We start from the raw sequence: 9,825 nt of genomic DNA on the forward strand, positions 1-9,825 counted from the left end.
TCTAATTACTTGTTTATTCCAGACTCGCGTTGAGTAACTGTTGGCTATGTTATGGCGGTGGGATGAATTGAGTCTAGCTCTCGGTAAAAGTGGTCAAATCCAGATTCACCCAGGGCACAGCGATATACTTCCCTTGTTTATGTGGGCAGCTGAGGAAGATCCCGGCCGGAGTGGTGGAGATTCGGCAGAGCGCAAACTGCTATATTTAACTTGTGTATGATATACGTAGCTCTACAATGAACTTGATTATGACCTTAACCCCGTTGGTTTTAATAACCGTTTTCTGGAGCGTTTTAAACCAACTTAAGCTTTGACTTGATATTTCCCTCAAGTATCTTGTATACAATTTACCAGAATAATTTAGGTTTACTTAAGATCGAAGGAACTACTCAACTTTCAGACTGTACTGCGCACATCATTCTCATACCTAAACCCCCTAATTAATTCATATTGCGCTATATAACCTTCAAATCCACCGTGCTTGTAGAATCTCAAACGGGAAACATTGTTAGTAGGTAACTCGCCTACTCAATGTTAATAGACCATGTGTTGTATTATACCCAGGTATAGTTATATGAAGCTAATTATATGTAATCATAGCATTAAAGAAAGTTCCGGGTATCCATATGATGATTGGCGAAGTCCAGTTGAGTCGGGTTAGTGTAGTGTAGGACTAAGTGTAGATCATCGTTTGAAGGTCATACTATTTACGTCTGAACGTGTAGCGAACATAACTTCCAGAGATATCATGTGAGAACAATGATCTGGATAAAGGTATCAGAACTGAAGTGTTGGAAGTGATCTAGAAACTATGCTTCAAAAAGAATATCTTGCATACCCACGCCATGAAAATACGGTGCTAGGCTTTGTTTGGGTTGCCGCCTCGGGTGTACCGCGTTAATATTATAACCCAGGAACTAGCACACCAGACCCTTACCTAGTGTGTAATTTAGGATTAAGTATGTATTTATAAAGCATGGTCACAATAGATAGGAAAATGGAAATGTGGGAACCATAGGAATCCAAAGTGAAGATTGGAAACTAGGCCTAAACAGAGAGGAGGGACTTCACCCTCAGTGATGCCTCGACTTTTCCCAACACAGGTCAGTGTCCTTTATCATGCTTTATTCAACCCTAAAAAGGACTTGTCTAACAGTTTTTACATCTTGAAACTTTGCCTGATGTCGTAAAGTGAAGTCATAGTGTACTAATGTGTGGTGACGAAAGCCCCCCCCCCGGCAGCATTCTCAGTGATGCCTCGATTTCTCCCAACCCAGGACGACGCTTTCTGAGTGCCTACCGGGCGTCACCCATGACCACAGGCCACACCACAGTGGTCATGCACTGTGGATCCCCAGCACACCACCCGAAATGAGTAGAACAAATAAGGAAACGCTTGAGAAACTCCGCGGTTGTCACTTGGAGCGACCTATAATACCAGGCGTAGAAATAGTACTGTTATGTCTCTTGGTGTAGCCCTCGTCTCTACCCACCGAGGGCGGTGTGTGAACGAGGTGCCTGTTAGGTATACCTAGAAATTACAAGGAGTCCCATACCTGCAGGTGTGGAGGGTAACGGGTGTGTTGAGAGGGTGCTATATTCCATACAGGTGGAGCAGTCTGAGGGGTAGTGTAAGAAGGAATGACCGAGGTAAGGTGGTCACATTGGTATGTGGATGACACGCCATTAATGTAAGACGTCTGGTGCCCATCTGGGTAACCAACATTTTCGTTGTTCTTCTGAGGAAGACCAATTCATTTGTATGTTTTTTACCAGTATGCTTTATAAGGAATAAATTAAGACCTGTTATGGTTTCACCCTTCTTAACCCAAATCGATCTGGTCAATGTAAAACCTAACCCAAAGCCTAGTCCACGCTACCTAACGAGCTACATGCTGTCCAGAGGGAGTCTGGTGGCAGCGACCCTTAGAAATTAAGATTAGAGTTAAGTATTCCCCCTTAGCATTAGTGACCCCCAGTCTGGCAGTATAAGACGCCTCTCGACCATCTACCACAATACATTTACTTGGTAGCTTTGTCAAGCAATGTGTGAACTCTGAAACTTTCATCCATCTGAAGCTTCTCACCTGACTCAATGTACAAGTGGAATCTCGAGCCTTGAGCAAAGCAGTTTTTTAAACTGATCATTGGTTCTCGGCCAACGAAGTACAGTAAAACTGAACTTCGTAAGACTTACCGGTGAGGATAGTGGGGCATGTATCCTTACTGCACCAGGTGTCCATAACCACTTTATCAAACCTGCACGCTATAATGGACTGTGCCTCTTAACATTTTACTTTAATACTTAACCCTTGGTAGGGTGACGAGAGGCTCATGGGTATAAGTAATGATGGTATCAAGAAATAACGGTAGATACAGTAAGGAAGTAAGACACAATATGCAAATACAATATTTATTTAGACAATAAAATGGAGGTAGGAGAAATAATATAAGTACCAGCAGACGAAACCTGGTACTATGTCCTCAGGCTCAAAATACTCTCACCACTACTGGGTGGACATACTCGATAACACACACTTATAGTAACTTGGCACCATTAAAACAGGGGGCTAATGCCACTACAACACTCTCGTCAAGAGTGATACTCGAACAACCGCCATGGGGTACTTTCCAACGAACTCTGAAGATCCCAGTGGAATAACACCACCACACAAATAGTCCCAATGAGCTAGACACTCGTCCACCAATGATGGGGGCTGATAGTTGTGTGTGGCTTGATGATCCGGGGTCACCTCACGGGCCGAGCGTTAGGGTCAAACGGCCAGCTATGGGGCCCATAGGTAGTACTGAAGTTTCTGACGGTCGGGTCTCACGAAGATAACTGGACCTCGGACATCTCGCCAGACTAGTGGATACAACATCCACGCTACCGACACGGCCTAGGCTGCGTTTGTGACCTGTGTGGGTGAAGGGCCGAGCACTTACTGTGACAACATCACGTTTCAGGGGACGTTAAAGACGTAAACATTACTTCAATCAAAGCATATCAACTACGTTACTGTAACACTTGCACAATCAACTATTAATTACCTAAAGAAGGGCTACTCACAACACAGTGGAATGATCTACCTGTGTGGGTGAAGGGCCGAGCACTTTCTAACGGTTGAAATACCCGCGGCACCCTCCCTCGAACTAGGTCAGGGATTCCACCTACTTCTATTTCGATGAATTACTTTACTGTACACTCTGACGTTGAAACTGCGACTACAAACTCGGTTTCATTCCCTACTATTTTATTTATTTATTTATTGGGCACTCCCCCTACATCCTTGAGTACGGTGAAGCACAGAAGCATTTACAGCGCCCAACAGGGAAGCGTGCTAAGTTCATGCTTGCCTTTATGTCTCACGAGGTAAGGGCGTAGAAGCCTGAAGAGTCAGTGGTTTATGTCATCAAGTTATTGGAAGCTCCAACAACTTGTCCCTGAATACGAATTCGCAAATTTCGACTTACAACAGGTACCTACTTTACTGCTCGGTGAACAGGGACTAATGGGGGCTAGGAAGTATGTCCAAACAACTTCCACCGGCTCGGGAATCGAACCCGTGACATCTCGCTTGCGAGGCAAGAACGGTACCGCTTCTACCACCGATCCCCCTATTCCCTACTATTATCTTCACAAACCATGCTCTGACTGAGCTATCAAAAGCAAGAATTAAATTGATTACAAAGGGTTGGATGGCAACAGTTCCCAACATACAGCGTCTTGCTATGAAACCTGCGGATTAGATTCAAAGTTCCCTTCAGACAGAGACGACCTCTCGATGACGTCAACAAGGAAACGGAGGACGTTTCCACTGGGGGACTCAAAAGGTTTGGTTGACGTTTAAGCGTAATATGAATCCTGAGGGTTTTCAAGTTAGCCGCCATTACGATCATGACAACGCGAGTCCACCTGGTCCCGTAATTCGTCGAAAGCTGGCAGCTTAGGTGGCCGAATACTGTTGAATACATGGTAGATGGTGTGGTCATGATACAACCGACTCTATACTTGTAAATGTTACATCAATTCTACTTGTCATTGAATCCCCTGTGCTTTCTCATCTGTACTTCCCTTTTGAGGGCTTGTTAGTTTCCTTTGCTAAACTATCAAATTCGACAGTCGTCTTTAATTCCATGTTTCCCTTCCTCATTCATAATCGATGGAAATGAAAAGGTGGTAGTTCACTACAAAACTAGTACTACATGTTCACTATAACACTAGTAATAGAAGTTCACTACAACACTAGTACTACATGTTCACTACAACACTAGTATTCATGTTCACTACAACACTAGTCCTTTATGGTCACTACAACACTAGTCCTTTATGGTCACTACAACACTAGTCCTTTATGGTCACTACAACACTACAGTACAAACCTTTACTACAGCAACATTACAGTACGAAATGCTCACTACAACACTAGTACTACATGTTCACTACAACACTAGTACTACATGTTCACTACAACAAGACAGTACAATCCTTTACTACAACACCAATACAGTACCACATGTTCACTACAACACTAGTACTACATGTTCACTACAACACTAGTACTACATGTTCACTACAACAAGACAGTACAAACCTTTACTACATCACCAATACAGTACCACATGTTCACTACAACAAGACAGTACAAACCTTTACTACATCACCAATACAGTACCACATGTTCACTACAACAAGACAGTACAAACCTTTACTACATCACCAATACAGTACCACATGTTCACAACAACACTAGTACTACATGCTCACTACAACAAGACAGTACAAACCTTTACTACAACACCAATACAGTACCACATGTTCACTACAACAAGACAGTACAAACCTTTACTACAACACCAATACAGTACCACATGTTCACTACAACAAGACAGTACAATCCTTTACTACATCACCAATACAGTACCACATGTTCACTACAACAAGACAGTACAATCCTTTACTACAACACCAATACAGTACCACATGTTCACTACAACAAGACAGTACAAACCTTTACTACAACACCAATACAGTACTACATGTTCACTACAACAAGACAGTACAAACCTTTACTACAACACCAATACAGTACTACATGCTCACTACAACAAGACAGTACAATCCTTTACTACAACACCAATACAGTACCACATGTTCACAACAACACTAGTACTACATGTTCACTACAACAAGACAGTACAAACCTTTACTACAACACCAATACAGTACCACATGTTCACTACAACAAGACAGTACAAACCTTTACTACATCACCAATACAGTACTACATGTTCACTACAACAAGACAGTACAAACCTTTACTACAACACCAATACAGTACTACATGTTCACTACAACAAGACAGTACAAACCTTTACTACATCACCAATACAGTACTACATGTTCACTACAACAAGACAGTACAAACCTTTACTACATCACCAATACAGTACCACATGTTCACAACAACACTAGTACTACATGTTCACTACAACAAGACAGTACAATCCTTTACTACAACACCAATACAGTACCACATGTTCACTACAACAAGACAGTACAAACCTTTACTACAACACCAATACAGTACTACATGTTCACTACAACAAGACAGTACAAACCTTTACTACATCACCAATACAGTACTACATGTTCACTACAACAAGACAGTACAAACCTTTACTACAACACCAATACAGTACTACATGTTCACTACAACAAGACAGTACAAACCTTTACTACAACACCAATACAGTACTACATGTTCACTACAACAAGACAGTACAAACCTTTACTACAACACCAATACAGTACTACATGTTCACTACAACAAGACAGTACAAACCTTTACTACAACACCAATACAGTACCACATGTTCACTACAACAAGACAGTACAAACCTTTACTCACAATACAGTACTACATGTTCACTACAACAAGACAGTACAGTACTACATGTTCACTACAACAAGACAGTACAAACCTTTACTACAACACCAATACAGTACTACATGTTCACTACAACAAGACAGTACAAACCTTTACTACAACACCAATACAGTACTACATGTTCACTACAACAAGACAGTACAAACCTTTACTACAACACCAATACAGTACCACATGTTCACTACAACAAGACAGTACAAACCTTTACTACATCACCAATACAGTACCACATGTTCACTACAACACTAGTACTACATGCTCACCACAACACTAGTACTACATGTTCACTACAACACTAGTACTACATGCTCACTACAACACTAGTACTACATGTTCACTACAACACTAGTACTACATGTTCACTACAACACTAGTATCACATGTTCACTACAACACTAGTACTACATGTTCACTACAACACTAGTACTACATGTTCACTACTACACTAGTGCTACATGCTCAGTACAACACTAGTACTACATGTTCACTACAACACTAGTATCACATGTTCACTAGTACTACATGTTCACTACAACACTAGTGCTACATGCTCACTACAACACTAATACTACATGTTCACTATAATACTAATACTACATGTTCACTACAACACTAGTCCCACATGTTCACTAGTACTACATGTTCACTACAGCACTAGTACATGCTCACAAAACTAGTACTACATGTTCACTACAACACTAGTACTACATGCTCACTACAACACTAGTACTACATGTTCACTACAACACTAGTACTACATGTTCACTACTACACTAGTGCTACATGCTCAGTACAACACTAGTACTACATGTTCACTACAACACTAGTATCACATGTTCACTAGTACTACATGTTCACTACAACACTAGTGCTACATGCTCACTACAACACTAATACTACATGTTCACTATAATACTAATACTACATGTTCACTACAACACTAGTCCCACATGTTCACTAGTACTACATGTTCACTACAGCACTAGTACTACATGCTCACAAAACTAGTACTACATGTTCACTACAACACTAGTATTACATGCTCACAACACTAGTACTACATGTTCACTACAACACTAGTACCACATGTTCACTAGTACTACATGTTCACTACAACACTAGTGCTACATGCTCACTACAACACTAATACTACATGTTCACTATAACACTAATACTACATGTTCACTACAACACTAGTACCACATGTTCACTAGTACTACATGTTCACTACGACACTAGTGCTACATGCTCACTACAACACTAGTACTACATGTTCACTACAGCACTAGTACTACATGTTCACTACAGCACTAGTACTACATGCTCACAACAACATTAGCATTATGTGTTCACTACAACAAGACAGTACAAACAATTACTTCAGCACCAATACAGTACCACATGTTCACTACAATACTAGTACTACATGTTCACTACAACACTAGTACTACATGTTCACTACAACACTAGTCCTTTATGGTCACTACAATACAAATCTTTACTACAGCACCATTACAGTACTACAAGCTCACTACAACACCAGCACTACATGGGCACTACAGTACAAACATTTACTTCAGCACCAATACAGTACTACATGTTCACTACAACACTAGTATTCATGTTCACTATAACACTAGTACTTTATGGTCACTACAACACTACAGTACAAACCTTTACTACAACACTATTACAGTACTACATGTTCACTACAACACCAATACTATTTCTCCCTTCTATAATGAGTTACACCATTTGACGTCAACATTCCAACCTGTTTAAGTTTTTGTTGCCGGATCTCAGAGTTATACCTGTGTGCAAGTCAACAAGCTAAAGTAATTACTGTTCTAAACACTCAAAAATGTTTTCTCTATTTTCAAATTGTTTTTCCGCAAGCTCAAAAACGAGTCCACCCATAATAGTAACTCAAGATGAGTTATGCGAAATAATAAAGCAAAGTAGGGTGCGACATTTTCTCGGGGAGGGAGAGGTCGGGATTGTCCATTTGTTTGAATTAGACGGTTTACTGGTGTGTTGTAAAAGGGCCAAGGATGAATTTACTTCCTTGCTGGACGAGCAAAAAGTCCTTATGGAGTTAAACGGTGCTGGAGGCGCCCCGCTAGTTCTTTACCAATGTAAGGATTTCCCGGCATACGTAATGACGTATACACGGGGTCAACTGTTCATGGAGTATGCCAAACAATGCTCCCAGGACCAGTTCATTGGAAGTCTTATCGCTCTCTTCAAGAGTTTAAACGAAATTCACCAGGCTGGTTTTCTTCATGGGGATATCAAGGGAAACAACTTGTATGTGGAGGAAAATGAAAATGGGGACATCGAGGTCCATATGATTGACTTCGGTAACTCCTTAAAAATTGGCACTCCACAATTAAAACATTCGTCCATTAATGAGTTCCATGCCCCAGAACTCTTTCACTCTGGCGTCACAGCTGAAGCGTCCGCGGATGTATATGCAGTGGGTAAGTTGATCGATTGGTTCCTAGTTGAACGACGGCACTTGCCCTCTGTGTTGTACGAAATCGCCTTTAGCATGATTAACCCCGAGGCCCACCATCGCCCTTCAATCGAAGAGGTTTTGGAAAGGTTGACCCTCTATACAACTTCCACTGACGAGCAAGTGAAGGACGACCACAAAGTAGACAACACGGGTGAGGGCGACTCAACGGGCTCTACCACCACTGTGCCACGCCGGCGCTGGGGTGTAGTCCGTTGTTGTCTTTACACCCTAATCATACTATTTGTAATTTGTATCACCATGGGCCTCCTTCTCAAATACGAGGATGAAAGTGACTGCATGATGTTCCAAGAAAGGATAAAAGAACACTACGCCAGTTCATTTATGTTGAGACGACTCATAAATGACCGCTTAGAGCGTCTCGGTGTAGGGTTTAAGTTAACCTTGCGAGACCCCCCGACACTTATGTGCCACGCCCCACTACACGGGGCTGTGTCGTGGTTTAGGGGCTGATTAAGGGGACTTTATGTATTGTAAATAAATAATACAAAGACAACAGTACTTTTAATTGCCTTTAATATTGTTACTCTGAATATGTCAGACTCTTTTGTAGATTTAAATTCTTATGACAGAAAAAATAACCCACCGACAGGAAACTAATTCTTCCACATTCACATTGACGATAACTTAAATTATATGAATTCTTGCAATACATTGTTTTCACAATAAGAAATATATACTTACCGTGAAATGCTAGAACGGCACACGAATTAGCCGAATAAACGATCGCTGAGCTCGTCAAGACTGGTTTCCCGGTGAAGTAGTCTGACCGGCCGGTTAAGTAGCCGCATCTAATTTCGTACGTATAACTAAGTGATAAATTCTCAAAAGTTGGTTGGCTTGAAATTTTCACGATTTGGTGACATGAAAATGTGAGTAAAAAGTTTGTTTTGTTGGTACAAAATGTTGATAATCCTTCGGTGCGGATAATTAAGTTAGAGGGGGTCATAAATGGACAATTATGACACAAAATACGGATATTATCCTCCGCTGCGACATAATTGAAAAGGTGCAATAATTGTGTACTGTACACTAATGATACTAATTATCTTTATTATACAGACATAGATAAAAATGAAGAGATTGATGTATAAACAGATAGACCCATGAATACATAAGAGAGAGAGAGAGAGTGTCCGGTGTAGGAGGGGCAGGTGTTGGAATGGTCATCCCCCACCTCCCCACTCTTCTCTTCTCCCTCCGTGATTACAACTTTATATTTTGTTCACTCCGTTAATTCAACACTCACGCTCACCTAACCCTACAGGTATCGTTAGGGCGTTTAATCTTAAAGGGAAATAACCTGGGGTTAATCTTCAGATGATCCAAGTTAAATAT

Source organism: Homarus americanus, unplaced genomic scaffold (genome assembly GCF_018991925.1).
Source record: "Homarus americanus isolate GMGI-L3 unplaced genomic scaffold, GMGI_Hamer_2.0 scaffold48220, whole genome shotgun sequence".
In the NCBI taxonomy this organism is placed as follows: Eukaryota; Metazoa; Arthropoda; class Malacostraca; order Decapoda; family Nephropidae; genus Homarus; species Homarus americanus.